The sequence below is a fragment of the Dama dama genome, chromosome 25 (assembly GCF_033118175.1).
Source record: "Dama dama isolate Ldn47 chromosome 25, ASM3311817v1, whole genome shotgun sequence".
NCBI lineage: Eukaryota > Metazoa > Chordata > Mammalia > Artiodactyla > Cervidae > Dama > Dama dama.
This window is the reverse complement of record NC_083705.1, coordinates 63,841,816-63,869,117: the sequence shown is the minus strand read 5'-3', so window position 1 is coordinate 63,869,117 and position 27,302 is coordinate 63,841,816. Positions and strand designations below refer to the sequence as shown.

The 27,302-nt window shown below is 41.0% G+C and overlaps 1 pseudogene; it reads right to left on the bottom strand.

Annotated features, from left to right (window-relative positions):
- Positions 1-27,302, bottom strand: LOC133046635 (large ribosomal subunit protein eL33-like; annotated as a pseudogene).

Below are 27,302 nucleotides of genomic sequence, written 5' to 3'. Positions count from 1 at the left end.
TTAAATCCTCTGAGGGTACAGCATCACACTGATTCTGTGTCCAATGGTTTTAACAGGAAAGTTGCTTCAGAATTTGGCTTGAACCATGCCACTGTTTCCATGAACACGAGTTATCTTCTCTCAGATTACTCTGGTTTTATTAAGTTTTCCACCAGGAGTTTCTGTGTTGTTCTTTGCTTTATGCACATAAGCACATCCCTTGCCTGGATAGAACTCAGTTTCATCTCGAGCACATACACCTTGGATTTTCAGGAAAGCTGTGTGCTCCCTCTAGTTCTGTAGACCCTGCTTATAGCCAGCAAAAATGGCCTTGGATAACAGTCTTCTAGACACATTTGTCGTTTTAGAAGTCCTGTTCTCAGCAGGCCTCCACAGGGTCCAAGGTGGCTAAAGAGCTCCCATTTATTGATCTTGCCACCCTTGTTGAAAGCACTTGAGTGTAGAGCTTTGAATTTATTTCTGGGCTATCATTTCTAGCCCATTGGTCTATAAGTCTATTGTTATGCTAGTACTATACTGTTTTGATTACTGCAGCTTTGAAGTCAGTTTTGAAATTGCAAAATGTGAATCTTCCAATTCTTTCTTCCTTTTTCAATATTGTTTGGACTATTCAGAGCCACTAGCAACTCTATATAGATTTGAGAATAACATTTCTGTTTCTTAAATAAAATGAAATTTTAAGAAGGGTTGTGTTTAATCAGGGCTTCCCTAATAGCTCAGTTGGTAAAGAATCCATCTGCAATGCAGGAGACCCCAGTTTGATTCCTGGGTCGGGAAGATCTGTTGGAGAAGGGATAGGCTACCCACTCCAGTATTCTTGGGCTTCCCTTGTGGCTCAGCTGGTAAAGAATCTGCTTGTGATGAGGGAGACCTGGGTTTGATCCCTGGATTGGGAAGATCCCTGGAGAAAGAAAAGGCTACCCACTCCAGTATTCTGGCCTGGAGAATTCCATGGACTCTGAAGTCCATGGGGTTGCAAAGAGCTTAAAATCAGTAGAATGCTTTGGGTATACAGCAACTTTAGCAATATTAAGGCTTTCTGTACATGAATGCTAAATGGCTTTTTAGTTATTTAGGTCTTCTTTAATTTCTTTCAATAATGTTTTATATAGTTTTCAGATGTACAAGTCTTTCAGCTATGTGGTTAGCTTCATTGCTTGGTTTTCATTCTTTTGGATACTATTGTAAATAGAATTGTTTTCTTAATTTCCTTTTTGGACTGTTCACTGATGATGTACAGAGACGCAGCTGATCTTGTGTGTTGGCTTTCTACCCTGAACTTTGCTGAATTTGCTCATTAGCTCTTGCAATTCTTTTTGTTGGATTCATTGGGATTTTCTGAATATGGAAACATGCCATCTGCAAATATAGTTTTAATTCTTACTTTCCAAATCGGATGTCTTTTGTTATTAATTTTTCCTGCCAAATTACTCCAGCTAGGACTTCCAGTACAGTATTAAATGGGAAAAAGACCAAGATGCCCATTTTCACCACTACTATTCAACAGTCTACTGAGACTGATGGACTTTGCAGAACATGTTTTGTTTATTCTAATTCGCAAACTAAAGCCAGTGGTTTAATAAAGACCCACTTTTTCTGAGGTTAGGTGTTTTGGCAAATTTGTTATGTAGAACATATCTAATAAAAGAAATATTGGAAAAGTCCTCTTAGGAGGAATACAGGGACTATACAAAGCAATGTGTCTTACTTGATTAGATCTACTTTGTGATGAAAGACCATTGATTAAGGATCATTTCTAAAATTAGGGCTATTGATTTAGTAAAGTTAGTGTTTTCTTTGGTACCTTGTGGTTCTTTCTGGTTTATAATACATCATGAATTAAAAGTGGTGGAAAGAGTAGGGAACTTCCAACAGCTGACACTTGGAGAAATGCCAATTGACAACAAGGGAGAATGGAAGAAAAGCAGAAACAGAAAGAATTTAGTGAAAGGACAAGCTAAATTCTACTACTTCAGTGACCATCACCCTGCACTATGCAATCTGTTACTTACAACCTCGAGTTAGCAGTGAGAGACCATATTATGTTCAATATAACACATTCACTGTGTTTAACAAAAAGTCTTATAAATGTGAAATTAAAGTTTCTTTGGAAGGGAAAGGTTCAATTTTGTGTATTTTATACTTACTTTGCATATTTCATCCCTTCTCAATATCAGGGAAATAAGTCATTATTTGAATGATAAACAGTCTTACACATATTTTTTAATTGAAGTATAGTTGATTTATGGCTTTCCAGGTGGCTCAGTGGTGAAGAATCTGCCTGCCAATGCAGGAGACACAGGTTTGATCCCTGGGTCAGGAAGATCCCCTGGAAAAGAAAGTGGCAACCTACTCCAGTATTCTTGCCTGGGGAATTCCATGGACAGAGGAGACTGGTGGGCTACAGTCCATGGGGTTGCAGAGTTGGACGTGACTGAGCACACACACATACACACATAGTTGATTTAAAATATATTAGTTGCAGGTGTACAATATGATTCAGTATATTTATAAATTATGCTCCATTGAAAGTTATTTAAAAATATTTGTTGTATTCCTGTGCAGTATAGTATATCTTTGTAGCTTATTTATTTTATATATATATAGTAGTATATAAAATATACCTTTGTACCTCTTTGTACCTCTTAATCCTGTATCCCTATCTTATCTCTCTCACCTCCCCCTCCCACTGGTAAACACTAGTTTGTTTTCAAATGTTTTATTTTTTAGATCCACATACAAATGATATCATATAGTATTTGTTTTTCTCTGTCTGATTTATTTCACAAAGCATATCCCTGAGATCTATCCATGCTGTTGCAAATGACAGAAGTCCAATCTTAAAGCAATCTTTTAAAACAGAGTTCTCAGACAAATTTCTGAAGAAGTGGGTAGGGAAAAGCTGTGAAACATCACAGTAACTCCTCCTTGTGAAAATAGAGTGACAATGAAGAGCCTTCATGGAGGTAAGTTGAGTATAGCTCTACAATAAGTATTTAGACCAATGAACAGATGGTCCTAAGCAGCTAAATCTTTGGGGGCCACGTAATTATTATTCAAACCAGGACCCATTCGAGAAAAGGATGCACTATTAATTATACCAGGTTAAAAGGTATAAATCAGTAGTGTCTTGGGAAGGCAGAGACAGCTGGTCATTCTAATGAAAATGACTTATTCTTCATGTTATTATTGATTTACCATGGGAAAAATTAGTAGTGAAAAAAGTTTATTCTTCAAAGCTCTAAGCAGATTTTCAAAGAAGGGGAAAATGAGGTAAGAGTCTGTTATGTGGTTGCCCTTTTGGCTTTCCTTCATGCTTTTCTGGAGTGGTCTATCCTGGTGATGTGCACCTAGATGGAAGTCAACCAAATCAGTTTGATACTGAGTATGGCCAAGACAGAGCTGCCTGAGTTTGGTCCAGGCAAGGACCAGGGTGAAGGGGAGCTTGTTTCAGCCAAAATCTTTTGGGCCATTCTTTTGTCCTTCTTAGACTTCATACCAAAAAAAGGCAGCCTGGGACCACATTGGTCTCACCAGGGCCCATACAATGAGAAGTCCTAAAATTTGGTTTAACTGCACTTGGTGATACCGGGAAAGATTGAGGGCAGGAGGAGAAGGGGACGACAGAGGATGAGATGGTTGGATGGCGTCACCAACTCCATGGACACGAGTTTGAGTATAACTCCAGGAGTTGGTGATGGACAGGTAGGCCTGGCGTGCTGCAGTCTATGGGGTCACAAAGAGTCGAACATGACTGGGCGACTGAACTGAACTGAATTGCACTTGGTTCCAGGGATTAGCAGGAAACAAGCAACAACACTCTTCTCATTGGGAATAGTTTTATTCCCTGCCATTTCCTTGATAAGTAAATTTCACAGCAAAGCAATCACCATGTAATAAAAGCTATTACATGATCATACTTAATCATGTGGATGTCTTTTATGATTCCAAGGGCTAAAGGTAGAGATGGTTAAAAACCAGAAATGATTTCGTTTAGGTAAACATGGTGAAAATTACTTGCCTGGCTTCAGGAAGACCTTACATTTAATCGTCACTCTCCATTATATGATTGTGAGTTTGTGTATCCCTCTGACAAAGACTCAGAGGAAAAGGCTGTTGAAACAATGACAAACGTAATGGGGATCATTCTCTGAGTACCTATTATGTACAAGGTCCAAGTAGTTTGCCTAGAGAAACATGGATCATTAGGCCTCCTTGGTGGCTCAGTGCTAAAGAATCTGCCTGCAAAGCAGGAGATGTGGGTTGGATCCCTGGGTCGGGAAGATCCCCTGGAAAAGGGAATGGCTACCTGGTCCAGTAGTCTAACCTGGGAAATACCATGGACAGAGTAGCTTGGCGGGCTACAGTCTATGGGGTCGCAAAGAGTCAGACTCAACTTTGCGACTAAACCACAACTTTCAGGCAAACTCTTCAGAGTAGACTGTTGGAAACGAAAGTGAAAGTTGCTCAGTCGTGTGGGACTCTTTGCGACCCCATGGGCTATACAGTCCATGGAATTCTCCAGGCCAGAATACTGGAGTGGGTAACCTTTCCCTTCTCCAGGGGATCTTTCCAACCCAGGGATTGAACCCAGGTCTCCCTCATCACAGGCAGATTCTTTACCAGCTGAGCCACAAGTGAAGCCCAAGAATACTGGAGTGGGTAGCCTATCCCTTCTCCAGGGGATCTTCCTGCATTGCAGGCAGTTTCTTTACCAACTGAGCTATCAGGGAAGCCCCTGTAGACTCTTTATAAGCCTGCTTTGTTGATGGAGGTGGCAAAGCTTCTGCCTTTTGCACGCCCTGTCATTCACACAAATCATGACCAGTGTGAAGAAACTGATAGTATTGTCCCTGTTCTGTTGTGACACTAATTGACTCATTCTGAAATATCTATGTAGCTTTTCTGGGGAGGTATGTGCAAGATGGAGTGTATCTCTCTTTTTTCCAATTGGAGTACCCACCCCAATGCAAATACTTTCATTACAACGCTTTCGTACATACATTTCAAGGTAGGCCTTTTGAGAAATTATATCTTGGCTTCCAGAACTGTATGTGAGACTGTAATATATTTCCAAATGTTTAGTATCAACAAGATTTTGTGAATGCTGGTATCCCAGAAACTCAAAGAACATTGATAATGACAAAGGAGGCCTCTGAAATGGCCTTTTGTAGGTTCTCCTTTCTCTTCATTTGTTCAAAACTGTTAAAAGTGGGATGCAAAGCTTGGTATTCCATCACTTACCAGTTGTGTGACCTTGAGCAAGTTAATTAGCTTCTCCATACCTCAATTTCCTCTTGGAAAAATAAGTGTAATAATAATGCCTACCTTTGTGGTGATGCATTTTTTTAATTTATTTTTTAAGATTTCTTTTTCTGATGTGGACCATTTAAAAAATCTTTATTGAATTTGTTACAATATCGCTTCTGTTGTTTATGTTCTAGTTTTTTGGCCAGGAGTCATGTGGGATCCTAGCTTGACCAGGGATTGAACCCACACCTCTTGCATTGGAAGGCAAAGTCTTAACCACTGGATCACCAGGGAAGTCCCTGTAGTGATATATTTTAAACCATGCACCCATTTTCTATTTTTTAATTAGATTGAGTCTACAATTCCAACTGAAGATACGGAAATGAAAGAAAATTTCTACTCTTTTTGGAATGGTAGGGGAAAGCCTCAGCTGAAGTATTTTAAGAGAAGATTGATTATATCTCATGATAACTTTTGCATTGAAAAAAAAAAAAATGAGCCTCAGGGTCTTGAGAGAAGAGAAATGGTATCTCTATATCCTGACATCTCTCTCCTGGGCAACTTGATGTCTCCGTTCCAGTTGCAACGTTTGGATTAGACTGTAGTCAATCTGGGGCTTCCCTTGTGGCACAGTACAAAAGAATCTGTCTGCAATGCAGGAGAAGCAGGAGACATGGGTTTGATCCCTGGGTTGGGAAGACCCCCTGGAAGAGGGCATGGCAACCCATTCCAGTATTCCTGCCTGGAGAATCCTGTGGACAGAGGAGCCGGGTGGGCTGCAGTCCATTGGGTCACAGAGTTGGAAACGACTGAAGCTGCTGAGCGTGCACACGTGTAGTCAATGTGGCTGGAATACTATGACCCAGAGCTAAGAGGACAGCTAACTGATTGGAGACATTCCTATCTGTTTGTTGATGAAGGAAACAGTTCTCATCTGATGATAAAGAAATAATTAGCAAGAATTTGTGCTATGAAGTTGATGGAATGAAAAATGTTATTCTTGATGGAAGCTTGTTAGATTAAGACATTGAATCCCTATTTATTTTGTGTCTTCATCTACCAGTCCACAATGGTGGCTGTTTATGGTGTTTATAACTAAAGCCATGCCAGGGTGAAGAACCATTCCTTTTATTCAATCCTCTGGAGCAAATATTTGAGAACCCCGAGTTTCTAAACTGAGATAATCTGCCGGCAAACTCCTGGCCTGGACATTTTACCTAAACTGTAATTTGTTTCCCTGGGTGATTGACATCTGCTTAAGATATTATGTGCAGCTTAGCCTCAGTATTTTTCCTTTTCTGTCTTCTGTCCCCCCCTTTTTTTTTTACATTTGAATGAACACTTGATGTTATGGCAGAAACAAACCATTATACTTATTATTATGAAGCACAAAAGCATCTAGAAAAATACCTACTGACCATTTACCCATGAACCATGACTAATAGTTATCTAAATGGAATGAAGTGTAATGACTTCAAGAAGTTCATAGGAAAAAAGGGCTCAGTGTCTCATAACAGTAACAATTGAAGGGTTATTTCCTCTCTTTTATAGAAGCTTTAATCTCAAAGTGCTTAGCAAAAGCTCTTTTATATATCCTGGCATGATTCCTTTTTAAAAAATTTTCTTTCTTTCTTATTTAATTGAAGTATAGTTGGTTTACAATGTGTTATTTTCAAGTATACAGCAGAGTGATTCAGTTATATACTTCTATGTATGCATATATGTATATATATTTATATTATTTTTCAGATTCTTTCCCCTTATAGATTATTGCAAGGTATTAATTGTAGTTCCCTGTACTACACAATACTAATTTCCCTTGTTGCTTATCTATTTTATATTTAGTTGGAATAATTCTTTTTGACAAGCCTTGTAATACTGTCCTCAGAAACAGATTATGGAGAAATGACAAGAATAAGATTGAAGTTGACCAAATTCCTCAAAAGAGATAATTTTTAAATTCATAACTCAGGTCTGTGATGTAGTGATGTCATGAACTCTTCCCCATGCTGTTGCCAATGGCTCCTGTATCATAGGCTTTTGTGAAAATATTTTCCAAACATTCAACCTCAGGACATGTTTCTTGTCTTTGATTTTTAGTTTTTAATATAGTTAGAGAAGACAGAGATCTCTGATAGAGGGTGTCCTTCCATTATACTTTGGAATTAAAAAAGATAAAAATGGTAGATATTTCTTTCATTGACTGCAGTCATCTCTTGAGCTTAATATTTGGTGTCAGGGGAAGATGAATTCCTCAGAGATTGCATTTTAACTTGAAGGTTCAGTGAAGTGAAGTACCTAAGTGTAATAAGCAGACACAGGGACCAGAATGCTTGGCTTTTCCCACCACCCCATGGATGGATGAAAGGACTGTCTTGCTGAAAATCTTACCTCCTATGCTTACAGACCTGGGGGGCTTAGAGGCACAGAGTGCATTTCCTTCATTTTCTGTGGATAACTAAGCTATCAAACCAAATCAAATCAAATGTACTTTTTATCTTAGACATTATTTCTGGGTTATCTTTTCATTTCTCAGTATATAGGATGACTCAGCATGTTTGAAACTGTGACATTACCTTGGTTCAAAAATAACTTTCTGAATTCATTATCCCGCTCTTATGTCACAGGCAGAATTTGAGGAAAAAAAGTCATTTGATATATTTTTATTCTATGTTTTAATTCTAATAAGAACCAAAAATAAATAGTAGTTAAGACAAAAAAATCCTCGAGTCTATTTGACAGTACACATCAATCCTTGAATTCATATAACACCTCCCTCCCAATTTGATGGTCTCAGGAGAGTTGCATGATCTCCAGATATTCAGAGAGACAGGAGCTGAAGGATCATCTGACTTCAAATCCCAAACCTGACAGCTACTTGCATCTGTCGTGTTAAATATAGTTCAGCATCTTCACCTTACTCAACGCTGTGACATTTATCAAGTCCTCACACAAAGATGTGGGTGGTGCAGAATGACAAGATCATATTATTTAATAGACTCATAAAGTCAACTAAAAATAATGAAGCTTCAGTTTTGATATCATTCGTTTTTTTTGTTTTGTTTAGGGTTTAGATGAATGTTGGTCAACATGCATATATACCAGTTGGTGGGGTGGGGGGGCTTACATTTCAGGAAAGGGGCTAATTATCTGAAGTGATTTGTTACTTTGAAATATTGGTATGAGAGAGATTTGTGTAGATGGTCAACTTTTTGTAGAGACAACAAGATATCCTGTTTAATCAACTATAAATGATATACTTGAAGAGAAACATTATAGCTTTACAACACATGCATTAGACTCTACAGTTATATAGTAGAATGCATTTGCTCAAAATTCTTGTTTCCACCAGTCCTGCCTTATTTTACTCTAGCATACATCATGAATTAAAAGATGTATCAGGATCATGGAGCCAGGAATGGACACCTTAGGATAATTTCTCAGGTGTCTTTGTTTTATTGACATTGCCTCCACTGTTAGCTTCCACCTGATGTCATACAAAGCCTATCTGTTATCTCCACAGAGTTGTTTAACTTTTGATCTCTCCTTAGGTAGTTGTTTCTTTCAGAAGTCAAAATTTCCCTCCTACCTAAACGCTCACTGACTTTAAGGTACACAGCCTTGAACATGAGCCCTGAACGTCTCTAAAGCAAGCTTTCTGTCCAACTCAAAGGCCAGTATGGTACCTTTGTAAAAGCACAGTTGTCATTAGAGTGGTTTTTCCTGTTGTTTTGACTCTGTTGTTGTTTATGATTAGAGACATATATGACTTAAGCCATTGAATTGGTTTTAAATAATCATTAACGATAAATGCATCTATCCTCAAAGTGGGCATTCTATTTGCTCAAATAATAGACCATTTTTGGAATTCCCTTCAGAGGGTTTATTGCCCACACGAGAGAGTGAGTCATTGCTTCACTTCAAAGGTTCGGTCTCTGGTTGTCCCACCCTCTTTCCCGTGTTATTCACCTGACCTTCACCCAGGCTTATCCTGCTTTTTCAGCCACTTTAGTTGACTGTTCATGAGTCTGCAAGTAAGTGGGCTCTCTCTCTGGACCCCTTTAGCATCTACAAACAAAACTGCCTGGGAACTAAAGCCATCTTTTCCTAAAACTCTGCTCAACTCAAAGATCCAACAGAATGATTCTTCTCCATCAATCAAATTATTTTCTGAACTCAGTTTGTGTACACATCCTTGATTTCCTAAATACCACAGCTTTCTTTCCAGCAGCTTCATCTCCCATGGTTCACCCACCCAGAGAGGTGATACAGATTTATGCCTCTATTTACACATCTTCCTGTCTTCTTCAGAAAAGTAGGAGGGTTTCTAAGTCTCTATCATTACTTGATTAACACCACACTGGGTGCTTACACTTTATACAGGCTTGCTCTTCTACTGTATCCTGAACTTTTTCATTGACATCCTTAAATATTATATAGTAGTTAACATCAATGTATAATAATGTTGATTAGCAATAATAATTGCGATTCTTGGAACCATCTTTCCCCATATCAAGTCCCTTATATACAGAATTAATGAGATGTTTTTAAAACTAAAAATATTTGAAGGGGCTTTCATATAGTTAAGCTTCATGGGGAATGCCTACTTGTCTTACACACTTAAAGGTTGTCCAAGAATGTTATTTCCATGAGGCTGATGGTTGTGTCTGCTTTTATACACCAATGAATTTCCCGTGCTTAGAATAGTGTTCAGTACACAGTAAGTTCTCAATGACTATGCAGTCTGCTCTTTAGCTACTTTGGGAAGCTTGAAGATATTGTTGATGGTGCTGGTTTATGAATCGAAGCATGGCAGAGTAGGCATTCTGCCCCAGATCCTGAGTAACTGGGAACCTAGAATCACATTGGCCACAACACGCCCTGAAAAAGTAAGGTCAAAAGCTGTCTAATGCATTTGCACAGTGAGAGATAAATCAGGAGGCTTTGGTTTCTAGGACATGTTAATGGGATGCAGGTTTAAAATTTGGCCCAGAACAACATTAAATGCCTCTGATTGGATATCACATCCTGGGCAAATATTTGGGAAAATAGAAGGAAAAATTTTCTTCCTGTTTATGATCATATAACCAGTTGGATGAAAAGAATGATGCTCTTTTTTGCCTCCATTTTAAGAATTATATTTGCTACTGTACACTGTTATATTTTCTGATAGGTGAAAGCTGAGGGACCAGAAGTCATGAGCTTAAACAGCACAGTGGTCTGGATGAGGCTCCAGCTGAGGGAATGTAACCTCAGGTTCTCAAGATACAACTTCCTGGGTGGAAATGAATGAAGAACTGCTGCTTTCCAATATGCCTGATAACCATTCCAGGATGTGTAATAAAGCATTGGCATATGCCGGCCAGGGGAGGGCACCAGGACCATAAAACCATGTACCAAGATAGGCCTTGTGTCTTGTTTTGTATTTTTAATTACTTTAATCACTTCACCTGAAGCAGGAGCTCTGCTACTTTGGCCACCTGATGTGAAGAACTGACTCATTAGAAAAGACCCTGATGATGGGAAAGATTGAAGGCAGGAGAAGGAGACAACAGAAGACGAGATGGTTGGATGGCATCACAGACTCAATGGACATAAATCTGAGCAAGCTCCGGGGGTTGGTGATGGATAGGGAGGCCTGGCGTGCTGTAGTCCATGGGGTCGCAAAGAGTTGGATACAACTGAGCGACTGAACTGAACTGAAGATAGGCCTTGTGTCTTGTTTTGTTTTGTATTCTTAATCACTTTAAAAAGATTTACCCGAGTATCAAAGAGTATTCACCCTGTGAAGGGGCTTAGTACACATCCACTGATATTCATCTTGCGAAGACATTCAGTGCTGGTAAATTCCATGAGCTGCTAGCACTGAATAGCTCATTAGAAACAGAGCCAGAGTTTAAATTCAGTAGCGTTTTCCCACTTTACTACTACCTATTTCTTTCTTTAATGTCTCCTCTATGAACATCATTGATCCAGGATCTAAGAGGAAGAACTTATTTCTGCAGTGCAATCTACAGAAGCTATGTCGGAATAACCAGGGTGAGGCCAAATTCTTCCTGCTGAGGGATTTTGCCCCAGAAGCCTTGCCCTTTACAATGCCACAATGAGCCTTTGTGGCATTCCTTGGGGAAGTGATCAAGATGCTCGTTTCCATTTCTGGGCTGCTGTGGTGCTTTGGGTGACCCTGACAGAATGAGGAGGAGATTTGGGTTGAAGAGTTTAATTTGTTTTTGCTCAAGCCTTGACGTGGTGTCAATGGGCCAGGAAAAAACAGCACAATTTGTTGACTGTACTATGTAGATTTCTTTAGGGCATTCAGAAAATGGGTTGGAAAAACTGGAATCAGACATAAAGCAACAAAAGGTCACTATCAGTGTGCAGAGAAATTGTATAATGTTTCTGGAAGCAATTTTTTGAGCTTTCATATAGTCCTCTAGCCTTGAAAACTCCCAGTTCAAACTCCAGGCAAAATCAATCCCTTACAAATTCCTACACCTGTATATTATTGTAGAAATAACTAACCCGCTCCACATTTCCAGTTGTTTTTATGCAATAGTAAACGCACATTTTTTGTACATTAAAAAATAAACTATTTTCTTTTTTCAATTGAAGTATAGTTGATTTACAATGTTTTAACTGTACAGCAAACTCATATATATATATATACACACACACACACACACACATATATTCTTCAGATTCTTTTCCATTATAGGTTATTATAAGATATTGAATATAGCTCCCTGTGCTATACAGTAGATCCTAATTGTTTATCTGCTTTGCATATAGCAGTGTGTATCTGTTAATCCCAACTTCCTGATTTATTCCTCCCTCCTCCCAAATATGAATTTTTAAATAGTGTTACAAAAATAGAAAAAGATGCATATTTGGTGAACAGAAATTACAAATGCCATCTAGGCCAATATAGAGAACATTACTGGCAACCCAGAAGCCCTCCTCAAGACACTTTTCCCCCCAAAAGTAACCAATATCCTTACTTCAATCACTGGTTGTTGGTTTTGCAAATTTTTGAACTTTCTGTAATTGCACTTGTACGGTAGGTACGATATACCTTTAGTGTCTTGTATCTATCTTTGATCCAACATTTGCCCGTCCTATGAGAGTCATTTTTTGTTACCTATAGCCAGGTTGTTCACTCTTATTGCCAAGAGCATGCCGTCATTTGAAAACACCACCGTCCGTTTACTGTTGGTGGACTTTGGAGTTTCCAGTTTCCGTAAGCAGAGTGTTTCTGTGAGCATGTGAGCATCTTTCGATACACATATGCGATGTTTCTTCTGGGGATACACTTAGGAGTGGAATATCTCATCGTAGGGGCAACCTGTGTTCAGCTTCAGGGGCTATGGCTAAACTGTTTTCAACTGATTGTGCTAATTTACACGATCACAGCAGTCTATGGTGAATCCATTTGCTTAATATCCTCGCCTGAAGGAGACATGGGTTCAGTCCCCAATCTGGGAAGACCCTACACGCCACAGAGCAACTAAGTCCATGCCCTGCAGCTAATGAAGCCTGTGCGCCCTAGAGCCTGTGTCCACAACGAGAGAAGCCCTGCAATGAGAAGCCGGCGCACCGTCAGGAAGAGTAGACCCTGCTTGCCGCAACTAGAGAAAAGCCCGTGCAGCAGCAAAGACCCATCACAGCCAACAATAAATACCAGTGTCACCCGCCAGATTCCTCTGTCCACGGGATTTCCCTGGCAAGAATACTGGAGTGGGTTGCCATTTCCTTCTCCAGGGCATCTTCCTGACCCAGAGATTGAACTCACTCTGCATTGCAGGCAGACTCTTTACCATGTAAGCCACCAGGGAAGCCCCCAAAGGCAGAATCTTTTTCATCTAAGCCACCAGGGAAGCTAAAAAATAAATGAATAAATAAAACTTTTAAGAAAATCAAGTGACATATGGCACTTGAAAATATGTGGGTTATTTTCAAATATCTTTTGATACTGATTTCTAACATAATTTCACAGTGTTAAGAGAACAGACTCTATGATTTCAATACCTCAAGGCCATGAAATTTTTGCACTTTATGTCCCTGGATCTGTTCCAGTGGCTCCTAGTTTACAGCCTATGGGAACTTGAATAGAATTTGTACCCTATTGCTATGTGAAAATTGTATAAATCTTAATTATGTTGACTTGATTCACAGTACTTTTCAGATCTACTATATCCTTCTACTTCTCTGAATATTCATTCTATTAATTTTTGAGAGCTTGACATTGAAACTCCAACTAAAAATCTTAATTTATCTACTTAAAAAATAATTGTAATATATAGTGGAACTATACTTAACCTTGTCCTGCATTTTCCAAGTCTCCTGTAAATGTGTTATCATTCTTTCATAATTTAAAAAAATAAAAAAATCAACTGATAGTATTTTCACTGTCTATTCTGTGATGTAGGTCTATTGATTTATCTCTGAATCTTTTTCTAGATTGTTTTTGGATCTTTGCATTTTCACATAAATTTTAAGTCAGATTGTAATTTCCATAAAAATTCTTGCTGTGATATAGATTCATTTGGGAATCACTGACATCTTTATAATGTTGAGTTGAGTTTTTCAATACATGGGCATGGCATAGTTGTCTTCTAAATTAGATTTTAATAGATTTCTGTCAATATTCATAATTTTCAGTGTAGAAGTCTTATAAATCTTTTTCAGATTTCTTATTTTTTTTATCTTTATTATACTAGCTGAAACCTCCAGTTGTTTGAACAGAAGTGATCATAGTGACATAGTTATTTTATTATCTATCTCAAACAAAGATTTTTTCATATTTCACCATTAAATATATGGTTTATTGTAAAGCTTATTGGATACTCTACATCAGGATAAAGAAATTTTTTTTCTATGTTTCCTTAAAGTTTTTACTTTTGTTAATATGAATGTTATGTTATGCTTAGTCACTCAGTCGTGTCTAACTCTTTGTGACCCCATGGACTGTAGCCCGCCAGGCTCCTCTGTCCAAGGGGATTCTCCAGGCAAGAATACTGGAGTGGGTTGCCATGCCCTCCTCCAGGGAATCTTCCCAACCCAGGGATCGAACCAGTGTCTCCTGCATTGCAGGCAGATTCTTTACCATCTGAGCCACCAAGGAAGCCCTAATATAAGTGTTGAATTCTACCAAATGCATTTGTGTATTTATTGATGTGATCATATGATATTTCTTTCTTTTTTCCTGTTATGGGGTGAATTAAATCAATTGATTTTTTTAAATGTTAAGCTAATATTGCATTACATTCCTGGAATCAAGCCAATTGGTTGTGTGCATTGTTATTTTTAAAATAGTGTTGGATTTGATATGTGAATGTTTGATGAGTACTTTCCATCGTCAACAACTTCCAGTCAAAGACCACCAGGAACACACTTGAAGCTGAATGATATAGGTTTAGTGCTCATTGGAATGAGGGAAACTGATCACAATGGAAATCATCATAACTCAATAAGAGGGAGTTAAGAATTTATTATAAGATTCAGTGTTTTCAGGGAGGGTTTAAGGAAGTAGAACTTTGCTCTAATCATGTTGTCAAGGATAGAGTGGAGAAGGAAATGGCAACCCACTCCAGTATTCTTGCCTGGAGAATCCCAGGGACAGAGGAGCCTGGTGGGCTGCAGTCTGTGGGGTCGTACAGAGTCGGACATGACTGATGTGACTTAGCAGCAGCAGCAAGAAGCGAGAGGCAGGGATTCCCTGGTGGCTCAGTGGTAAAGAATCTACTTGCCACTGCAGGAGACACAGGTTTGATTACTGGTCTGGGAAGATCCCACAAGCGGAGGAGCAATTAAGCCCGGGCACCACAACTATTGAGCCTGTGCTCTAGAACCTGCAAGCTGCAACTTACTGAAAGCACGTGCGCAACTCCTGAAGCTCGTGCATCTGAGAGCCTGCGCTCAGCAGCAAGAGAAGCCGCCACGATGGGAAACCCGCGCACCGCAACGCCAGAGTATCACCCAGTCGCGCAACTAGAAAAAAGCCCAGGCAGAAACAAACACCCAGCACAGCCAAAACTAAATAAGTAAATAAACTTATGTAAAAAAAAGAAGCAAGGGGCAATTCTATAATTGGGGATCTTAATAAATCTTATCTATAGTGCAGGAGGAATGCCAGGAGGCTGTTAGGATAGAGTGAATGAATTAGTGTTAAGTCGCTCTGTCATGCCCGACCCTGAGGTGGGTTAGTATTTAGTCGTTTTCATGGTTTGAATAGTGGATTCATTCAGTCTGTGTTCAGACAAGATCATCTCAGTCTGTCTTGATCTACCTGTAGTTACAGAGCAAGTTTACTTGACCTTGGTGTTCGTGGAACGCTTTCTGTTCAACAGGATAATACTGAGGCCTGACTGGTAGGAGCAGCCAGCACCCAGCTAGTGTCAGAATCTGCTTTGCTCTTTCTCACATCTGTGCTTGTAAGACAGACTGGTGTGCAGTAATGTTCTTTTTTGCTTTTTTTTTTTAAAATTTCTTAGATTTTGGACTTCCCTGGTGGCTCAGATAGTAAAGACTCCACCTGCCAATGCAGGAGATGCAGGTTCAGTCCCTGGGTCGGGAAGATCCCCTGGGGAAGGAAATGGCAACCCACTCCAGTATTCTTGCCTGGAGAATCCCATGGACAGAGAAGCCTGATGGGCTACAGTCCACAGGGTTGCAAAGAGCTGGACACGACTAATTAACACTTTCAGATTTTGTCACATTCTTTTTGGATTTTGGTATCAGGTGTATCCTAATGTGAATCAGGAAAGCTGAGCACTGAAAAATTGATGCTTTTGAACTATGGTGTTGGAGAAGACTCTTGAGAGTCCCTTGGACTGCAAGAAGATCCAACCAGTCCATCCCAAAGGAGATCAGTCCTGGGTGTTCATTGGAAGGACTGATGCTGAAGCTGAAATTCCAATACTTTGGCTACCTCATGCGAAGAGTTGACTCATTGGAGAAGACCCTGATGCTGGGAGGGATTGGGGGCAGGAGGAGAAGGGGACAACCGAGGATGAGATGGCTGGATGGCATCACTGACTTGATGGGCATGAGTTTGAATAAACTCTGGGTGTTGGGGATGGACAGGGAGGCCTGGTGTGCTGCGATTCATGGGGTCGCAAAGAGTCAGACACGACTAAGCGACTGAACTGAACTGAACTGAATGTGAATCAGGAAGTGTGGTCTCTTTTTCTATTCTGTAGAAAAGTCTGTTCAATATTGGTATTAATTATTCTCTGAACATCTGGAGAACACCCAATGGTGAAGTTGTGTGAGCCTTGGCAAACACTCTCTCCTTGACCGAAGTTTAGTCAGGCTCTTCTGAGCCCTTTCTCAACCAGGCCTTCACCTTGGTGGCCAGTTTGGCCTGGCCTGCATAGCCCAGTTATACCACAGATCCAACTACGTTAAATTAGAAAGACTCCCCTATCCTTAATATCTGCTCATTCTGGCATGATGTCAGCAAGAATCCTGTTAAATTGGTTTGGCAGGAGTCTCCCCCTCCGCACTCCCAAATTTTCATCTACTGAAAGGTCCATTTTCCATACATTCGTTCTGCTTGTTGGCTAAAACCCCCAGCTATCTTTTCTGTATGACGAATTGAGCCCAATTCTAAACTGAGCTGTCTTTTCCCTGATTGCAATCATTTTTGAATAAAATCTGTTTTTACTGCTTTAGCTACTATATGCCTCTAATTTTCTCTCACAGCCTGGAGATATCTTCATGGAGTTAATACTATGATTAAACTTTCAATTTCTTTTTTTTTTCAGGCAAGTCTTTATTGGGCTCTTGCACTGGTTTTAGGAGAGAGTGAAAACAAGTAACAGATCCTTTTGCTCACTCCGAGTATGGGCAAGCTGGTTCCTCAATCGGAGTGAGGGTAGGGTGTGTCCCAGGATCAGGCTGGAGGGTTAGCTAGGTGGTCTGCCCACCCTTTGTACATTTTAATTTCTTTATTAGATATATCACTATTCAGATTTTCTGTTTATTTTAGTGTCACATTCAGAGTTTTTTAAAGTGGAATCTGTCCTTTCATCTGTGTTTTCAAAGTATAGTTTTGGAATAAATTTTGTAAGATTGCTTTAAGATCTTTACATACCTATGCGATTGGCAATCATATCCCTTTTTCTGCTGTTTATCTTTATATTTTATAGCATTTCTTTTTCTTTTAATCAGTCTTGTTAGACATTTGATTTTGCTGATAGTATCATATTTAAATCTCCACAGGACATTATTCAAAGCTGGCTTAATGCTCAACATTCAAAGAGCAAAAATCATGGCATCTGGTCCCATCACTTCATGGCAAATAGATGGAGAAACAATGGAAACAGTGACAGAATTTATTTCCTTGGGCTCCAAAATCACTGCAGATGGTGACTGCAGCCATGAAATGAAAAGATGCTTGCTCCTTGGAAGAAAAGCTATGACCAACCTGGACAGTATATTAAAAAGCAGAGACATTACTTTGTCAACAAATATCTGTATAGTCAAAGCTATGGTTTTTCCAGTAGTCATGTATGGATGTGAGAGTTGGACCATAAAGAAACCTGAGCACTGAAGAATTGATGCTTTTGAACTGTGGTGTTGGAGGAGACTCTTGAGACTCCCTTGGATTGCAAGGAGATCAAATCAGTCAGTCCTGAAGGAAATCAGTCCTGACTATTCATTGGAAGGACTGCTGCTGAAGCTGAAGCTCCAATACTTTGGCCCCATGATGCGAAGAACTGACTCTTAGGAAAAGACCTTGATGCTGGGAAAGATTGAAGGCAGGAAGAGAAGGGGACGACAGAGGATGAGATGGTTGGATGGCATCACTGACTTGATGGACTTGAGTTTGAGCAAGCTCCGGGAGTTGGTGATGGACAGGGAAGCCTGGCAGGCTGCAGTCCATGGGGTCGCAGAGAGTCAGACACGACTGAGCAACTGAACCGAACTGAGCTGTATATACATTGCTTATTATCCCTACATATCCCAGGTGGTGTTAGTGGCAAAGAACCCACCTGCCAATGCAGGAGACATAAAAGATGCTGGTTTGATCCCTGGGTCAGGACAATTCCCTGGAGAAGGGCATGGCAACCCACTCCAGTATTCTTGCCTGGAGAATCTCATGGACAGAGAAGCCTGGTAGGCTACTGTCCATAGGTTCACGAAGAGTCAGACATGACTGAAATGACTTAGCATGCACGCATTGCTGTGTTGTAGTCTTCTGTTTGATATACTGGGGAAAACCATTGCTGAATGCTGGATTCATTCATTCATCCACTCCTCTTTCTTTTTGCTACCTTGGGCTCTCAAGGCCTCTTGTGTAGTCTCAGAGCCCATTCACTCTTCCTGGCTCTGAACAATTGCTTAAAGCTCTGTTGCCTTCTCTACCCCAGTCTGCTATGGATGCCAGAAATCCCTTCAATAAAGAACAGATTCCGTGGGTAGAGGAAGTTTAAACGTTTCAAAACTCTGAGAACGCAGGAGAACATGCTGACCCTGGTGAAGGACAGACAGCAGATTCTCCCTTAAGAGCAGGGGTAGGTGCGGGAGAGACAGGCTATGACAGAAAGAAGCCAGTCACGTGTCTGACAGTGGGCACTGGCAAGGGATCCTTCTACTGCTGCAATAACCAGAGGGGCCAGGAGCCTTGATTGTCCTTGTTTCTTCCTCCATTGGGGTATAATTGCTTCACAATATTGTGCTAGTTTCTGTTGTATAACAGCATGAATCAGCCGTATATGTACATACATCCCCTCCCTCAACCTCCCCTCCCACCTCCCCTCCCCACCCCACCCCTCTAGGTTTCCACCGAGCACTGAGCGGAGCTCCCTGTGATATACAGAAGCTTTCCACTGGCTGTCTATTTTACTCCAGTTTACTATGGCAGTGTATATACGTCAATACCAATCTCCCAGTTCGTCCCACGCTCTGCTCTCCCGCCCACCGTGTCTACATGTCCGTTCTCCATGTCTGTGTCTCTATTCTTGCCCTGCAAATATTACTCAGCCATAAAAAGGAACAAAATCGGATCATTTGAAGTGATGTGGATGAACAACCTAGAGTCTGTCACTCAGAGTGAAGTAAGTCAGAAAGAGAGAAACAAATATCGTATCAGTTCAGTTCAGTCGCTCAGTCGTGTCCGCCTCTTTGCGACCCCGTGGACTGTAGCACGCCAGGCCTCCCTGTCCATCACCAGCTCCCGGAGTTTACCCAAACTCATGTCCATTGAGTAGGTGATGCCATCCAAGCATCTCATCCTCTTTTGTCCCCTTCTCCTCCTGCCTTCAATCTTTCCCAGCATCAGGGTCTTCTCCAATAAGTCAGTTCTTCCCATCAGGTGGCCAAAGTATTGGAGTTTCAGCTTCAACATCAGTCCTTCCAAAGAACACTCAGGACTGATCTCCTTATATTAACATATATAAGTGGAATCTAGGAAAATGATGCAGATGAACCAATTTGCAGCCTTGACTGTCTTAATTGCCTACTCAGACCCCCAGTCCTCAGGGAGATGAGTAACTGAGAGGGTGTTACCAACCCACTTTCTGATCATCTTACCCCTGTGCCACCACCTCCCTGGTTATGCTTGTGGCCTAGGGAAGTCAGATGGCAGGAAAAACAACCCCATTTCAAGCTCTATCTCTGGGATTTTATTTTACTAATTAGTCTGTAGGGGGCGCAGCCCTTCTGAGAATTTGATTACTGTGGAAGCATGGTGTGCTTCTGGTATAAATATTCTCTTCTCATCTGTTGTCTGTTTGCGTATGGGCTTCTATAAATACATTAATTGGTGCCACTTTTAACTGTCACTGCTGTCCCTTTTTTTGACAAGCATATATTAAACTCTCTTATGATGGAGCAAAATAAAACCACCCAGCAATAGGGGTCTATTTTGGCAGAAGAGGAATGTAACAGAAAGAAAATTTGTAGTCTTTTGTGGTAGAGAAAGGACTGTTAAACTCATCGGTGATAGCGTGCATGAAAAATTTAGAATATAATTCTTAGATGTGGATTAAAGATAGAAAAAACAAAAAAGAAAACAACCCTGCAGGATATGACTGAAATAAAGCAGGTAAAGTGAAATTATCAGAACAGCTGCAACTTAGGAAATGGGCTGAAACCAATTTCAACTTCATTTGAACATTCATCAAGTCATACTTATTTTAGATGACTTTGGTTTTGGTAGTGTTTCAGAAACCATATTCCATATGTGTTCCTATCTGCTTGGAAAGGCTGTAGCCACTTAACGATGGAAAGCTAACTAACACACATCTCAATTTCTTTGTGTGTGTGTGCGTTTTATTTTATTATTGGGCCATGCTGTGTGGCATGTGAAATCTTAGTTCCCCGACCAGGGATCAAACCCATGGCTCCTGCCTTGGAAGCACAGAGTTCTAACCACTGGACCGCCAGGGAACTCCACAAGCATCAGTTTCAAGCATCTTTTCAGCTTGGTAGAAATTGGGATTGTATAAAATAGAGTATATTCTTACTAACTCCTGTCTACATGACATTTGAGGACATAGTAGAAAATCCTTTTAAAGGTCTGCTACTCTGTGCTCTAATGGTCACAAAACCAATGTCTTGGGATTTGTCAACTGACTAAAATTTAGGGCATACTGGGGCCCTTTATGTCCCGATGAGCTTAGATCAATGCCATCCCAGAGCAACCAACTAGTATATCAGTCAGGATTCAGCAGACAAACAGAACCAGTGGCTGGGACCTGGCACTTCTGACATCACTAGGGCAGGCATTAAGAACTGTCTGGAATCTCTCAGGCAGGAACTAATGCTTCAGTCTATAGGTGAAATTTCTTCTTCCACCCAGGAACCTCAGTTTTGCACTGAAAGCCTTCAGGGGATTGTGATCAGTTGCTCACTTGTGTCCAACTCTTTGCAACCCCATGGACTGTGGCCCACCAGGCTCCTCTGTCCATGGAATTCTCCAGGCAAGAATACTGGAGTGGGCTGCCATTTCCTCCTCCAGGGGATCTTCCCAACCCAAGAATTCTACCTGTGTCTTCTGTGTCTCCTGCATTGCCAGGCAGTTTCTTCACCACTGAGCCACCAATCATATTATCAAGGGTAATCTCCTTTTTTTAAAAAGTGAATTGACTACGGATGTTAATCACATCTACACAATACTTTCACCTTGATTAGTGTTTGAGTAACTGGGTATTGTAGCCTTGCTGTGTTGACACTTGAGACTAATCAACTGGTCATGAAAAACTCTCCTCTGCTTTGAAAGGAATTGTCTGGAAGTGCCATGCAGTATGGTCATTAGAAGCAGCATCAGGCATGAAAGTCTTGGACTGTGCAGTCTGCTTTCCAGCTCCTCACTGGAGTCCTTCTTGTGGTGTGAGAGAGAGCCCGGATCATGCTGCCCTGTTCTTGGGGTTCCTAATACTTGGACGTGGGACTTGAAGGCAAAGCTCTCTTGTTGCTGTTGTTCAGTTGCTAAGTCACGTCCGACTCTTTGGGACCCCACGGACTGAAGCACACCAGGCTTCCCTGTCCTTCACTATCTCCCTGAGCTTGCTCAAACTCATGTCCATTGCGGCCATGATGCCATCCAACCATCTCATCCTCTGTCACCTCCTTCTCCTCCAGCCCTCAATCTTTCCCAGCATCAGAGTCTTTTCCAATGAGTCTGCTCGTCACATCAGGTTGTCACAGTATTGGAGTTTCAGCTTCATCATCAGTCCTTCCAATGAATATTCAGGGGTGATTTCCTCTAGGATGGACTGGTTTGATTGGCTGTCCAAGGGATTCTCAAGAATCTTCTTCAACACCACAATTTGAAAGTTTTCTTATTCTACATGAAAGAGGCACAGAATGAATATCTACCCTTGGTCAGCATCTCTTTGCCTCTTCTTCTAGAGAATGGAGTATAGGCAAGGCCATTGATAATTCGTAATCACTGTTTAGTTCTGAAAGATGCTTCATTTGAAAGATCTTCAAATGAATACCATTTCTGTGGGTATGGATTCTATACGTACAGGCAATGTTTCCTTTTAGGACAAAACATGCGCTTGATCGATCAGTGTTCATTCGTAGTAGCTTTCACTGTGGCTTCATATTTTTAGTAGCTGGAATAATGTTCATTACAGCTCATGTAGCTTCTTTAGCTTGTTCAATACTTTTACACTTTTCACTATGTTTTATGCCAGATCATACAAAATGAATGCTTTAAGAATAAATGTAACAGGCATCCAATAAGAAAGAAAATTACTTTGAACTTAGGTTTAGATTCTATTCCTTGGTCACTAAATATTGACGCAGCAAAGTGAAATATGAAGAGGAATAATTATCCAATTTATTGTTAAGTGTAGCTTGTCATAAGATTATAGAAATTCTTCTTCCATGAAAAGCTCTTTCAATCCTCTTTTTTCTTGGGTAGCCTGAATTTCATCAAATGTAACTTTAAAATTCAAGTTCTGTTTATATGAACATGTTCAATCATACTAAGATACTTTGATGTCTCCTAAGCATGACAGATATTCCTTATAAAACCTTGGCTTTTTCTTTTTAAATGCCTCTATACATGAAGAGTAAAAGGGAAGTTTAAATATTTTGATTTTCACAATGATCTCTAAGAGAATTCTAAGGAGGAAAAAAAAAAAAAAACCCAAGCTACCGTGCAATATTGCTTATTGACTGAATAAAAAGCAACATTGTCCTCATTTTGTGCAAATAGGAGGTGACTCCAGGTGCCCCAGTGCACAGCCAGGGAGCTGACAAGAGCAGGACCCACAGGGAAGCCATCTGGGGCAGTGAGGGCAGTCAAGCTGGTGGCCCAGGGCATCCTTTCAATTTGTGGTGGTAAAACCTGGGGGTTGGAACCTGCTGCATGGAAAGGAAAATTTTTATCCCACCCCTTTTCATCTAGATTGAGGGAAAACATAAATGGGAGTACTTGTGTTAGAGCCTCTTGTAACAGATTTCTTGGAAAGCATTTTTTTCTTAAGTGTTTTCTTAAAACTTTGAAACGGAAAATGTGGACTATAGGGCTCATTGGTGTGTCCATGGGTGGTCTTCAAAGGCTGGACCGAGACTCTGTGTTGGGTGTGTGCCCATGTGGGGTGAGAGAGGTGTGGGTAGGCCTGGCCACCTTATTTCTGAGACCTCTAGAAAAGAAGCCACATGCTTTTTCTTCTTTCACGTTCCTGAAGCTCCAGAACACTGGCTCCATGGTATCCCAGCGAGGTCTCGTTTCAGAGATTTCCAGAACTGGGAGGCAAGGAGGGGCTTACCCTGCCTCTGCACACTGCTCAATAAAACATTCTGGTGAAGTGCTAAGTCCATGAGAGCAGTCCGTTATGTATCGGTGATAACCTAGCAATCACTGTGATTTAGGTAGAGAAGTCTCATTTCTATTATAATAATGCATAGACTCTGATTATGAAAGATACATTTTACATTGTGTCTTAGAGCACAACTGGATTTGTATATGTGCATACATACTTACAAAATTTAAACAGAAGTTTCACAGACCAGTTCCCAACCTTGTTACCTGTGATTGGTCTGACATTTTCTGTCCCATCCCATCCTATCATATCCCATCCCTTCCCATCCATTCCATCTATCCCATCCCATCCTATCCTATTTTATCTTATCCTGTCCTATCCTACCCTATCCATGTTCAATATGTTAGTTATGACTCATTAAATTGGTCTCTTGACACTTTAACACCAGGAGAAAACACTGGGTCTACTCCAAAAAATAAGATCAATGGTGGTACAGCTTTGTGAACAATGACAATGAAAGAAGCTCTTCTGGACTGAACAATCTGGGGCCTTCAGATGCACCGATTCCTGCCCAGCTCTCCTCCTCCCCAAGGTGAAATGGAAAAGAGAAAAGATAAAAAAAAAAAGTTAAAAGGATAAAGGTATGCTCTTTCAGTCCAATACAGATACACACAGAGATGTGTATACTCTTTATTCTTTACTATTCATAAAGGGGACTCTTTGTGGCCCCATGGACTATGCAGTCCATGGAATTCTCCAGGCCAGAATACTAGATTGCATAGCTTTCCCTTCTCCAGGGGTCTTCCAAACCCAGGGATTGAACCCAGGTCTCCCGTGTTACAGGCAGATTCTTTACCAGCTGAGCCACAAGGGAAGCCCAAGGATACTGGTGTGGGTAGTCTATCCCTTCTCCAGTGGATCTTCCTGACCCAGGAATCAAACTGGGGTCTTCTGCATCGCAGGCAGATTCTTTACCAACTGAGCTCTCAGGGAAACCCTCCGACTCATAGTCCCGAAACTTGGCTTTCCTTTCCCTGAACTGGGATGTGAAAGAAGAAAACCAGTGGCAGCTAAACTGGACTGGGCATTGGTGCTGGGAATGGGGACTCTTTTTTTTTTCCAACTCTCACACCTCATCCATACAGAAGTTCCCATCAGACAGGACTTTGAGTAGACTACTTGGTGATCTGGATTCATGTCTTGATGTGGCTTTAGTTTGCTCTTAATGGTCAATTCAGGCAGACATTCTGAAAGCCCCTGAAAGGGAAATTAACTGCCTACTTTTCCTATGATGTTAATGGTGCTCCCTTGGGCTTTCAAAAGCAACTTTCAAAGGAGAAGGTGATTTGGTCCATACTTGTGTTTATTTTTTGGTTTTCCAGTGTCTGGACTTCTTTATTAAAGGCTGTCACCTTTGGGTTTTAACCACAAAGATTTAGTACCATGTTTTTAAGAAAAAGAAAGTCAAGGGGGTTAATGAAAGTTAAAACTCTTTGGATCTCCTGGTAGGTCTCCTGTACCAACACTTGTTTTGCCGCCGTCTCTTGTCTGGGTACACCAGGTACACTAGGTCTTTGCAGACCATCTGGACCAGAGGAAAAACAAAGTAAATATTACCAATGGTGGCCGTCAGCCTCCTTTTTTTTTCATACTGGACAAGTCTCTTTTTTCTCATCCCCTTTAAAATTTTGTCTGTATTTGACATTTTGAATCACTCCAGAAGACGGAATATGGTTTTTGTTGAAGCCACCGGCTGAGCATCTGCTACGTACTTTGTCTGGAAAAAGCCCCAGACATCCCTTTTTATTTGCCTCTGACTTTAGGAAAATACTGCTATCCCCGGTCTCACTGGGTCATGACTCTGAGACTGTGGTCCTGTGGCTTCAAGCATGGAGGAGATCCAGTGTGGAGATGAATACCGGAGCCAGGGTATTCCGGATACCCTGATACCAGAGCTTAGGTATCCCTAAGCACCATGGAGTTGACCTTCCATATTACAAATGGCCCTGAGACCTGGTCTAGGAGGATCTGGCAGTGGGTTTGCCTGGACTTCAAAGCTCAGATGCAGTGAAATGCTCCCACCCCTCACCATGTTAGTCACACACTGAGTGAAAATACTGAGATTCTTGGAGCGGCAGTGATTGAAGTGTTAGAAGCAAGCTTGTCATAACAAAAGTCTCTTGTCATGGCTTTGCCTAATGGACAGGTGGATCCGACACTGAAGCATAATTCTTAGTCTGAGTCTCTGTCAAGATAGTCACCATCTCTTTTCTCATTCCCCCAAGGCAGCTCCAATCCTTACTTTTATTTCCCTGTTTATCCAATCTCTTCTTTTGAAATGCTAGTTCTTTTACTCATAGCATGCAAACCTGTTAAAAAATCTCTTCCACTTTGGAAATCAAAGTCTGCCCTTCACTGTCCTCTTCTCCCTTCCACCAGTGGTTTCTTCTTTTTCTCCCCAGGTATAACCTCTAGGCCTGTGTGTCTCAAATGTTGGTCTGCACTGGGATCGTCTAGAGAGCTTATTAAGGCATCAGTGACTGGGCTTCTTTCCCAGAGTCTCTGATGCAGTAGGTTTGGGATAGGGTCCAAAATATGCAATTCTAACAAGTTCCCAGGTGATGCTGACAGTTGAGGACCCAGTGTGAGACCCACTGCTCCAAAGAACACTCTCCATTGGCTCATTGCATATAGTCTCTTTTCATTTGCTACCCCACCTGTGGCAACCTGACCTCAGCCCCACCACCACTGACACCCACATGTTGAATTCAGTGGACACTTTGTATCTTCTTGAGACCCCTGTGACATTGCTCACCCAACCACGTCTTTTTTCCTCATTTGGCTCCCATGACACCACTCTCTCCCTATCACCTCCCATCACCTCCTTCCTTTCCGCTTGCTCTTTCAGAGATGCTCTGATTGAGATACTTTTCAGCAAGCTCTTCCAGTCACAGCAGGTTTCATTCTTCCTCAGAGCCCTGTCCTTGCTCGCTGCTCTTCTCAATTTATATCCTTCCTGAGATGCCTCATCCGTGCCTGGAGCTTTGCTTGGCATGCCAATAATCCTGATCGACTCCTCTGCCACACACCTCTCTTCTAGCACTGCGTCTGTTTATCCAGACTCTTGAGGTTAAGTGTGTTCCCAAACAGGCTTTTGAAATTTACCCCAAGTCTCCTCCACTTGTTTTTCTTCTTTCCTCAACTGATGTCCATTTTTCCTGAGCCAGAAATCTGCGCCCCATTCCTATTTTTGCTCCCTCATCTGTCATCATGAAGTCCAATTCACCATCAGGATGTCTCTTCTATCTGCCTTTCTTTCATTTCTCATTGCTAATGCTTTCGTTTGCTGCTGCTTGCCGAGATCACTGAAAAGGCCTCTTAACTGTTGACTCTGTCTCCAGGCTAGAAGGACCACAGGGGTAGTTCACAGGATCAGAGGAGCGAAGGAAAGGACATTAGCTTTCTGGCATCTCTGGGAGCTTTTTAAATACTGGGAATAAATGGGTCACTCAAATCATGTGACATTTTGCTATACCTCGAATTCTGGTCTTGTCTCTTGATGCGCCACCACTTTTTATGAGAATCACACATCTGGAGCAAATATAGCATTGCCATTCATTTTTGATTTTCCTCTAGTACAGTGCATGCCATCTTCTTTTTTCCTTTGGGTTGTATTTACTTATTTATTTTAAATGTATATTTATTTATTTATTGGCTACACCACACAGCATGTGGGATCTTAGTTCCCCAACCAGGGATCAAACCTGCATCCCCTACACTGGAGGAGTACCGTCGCACCCGCTGGACCACCGGGGAAATCCCTGTCAT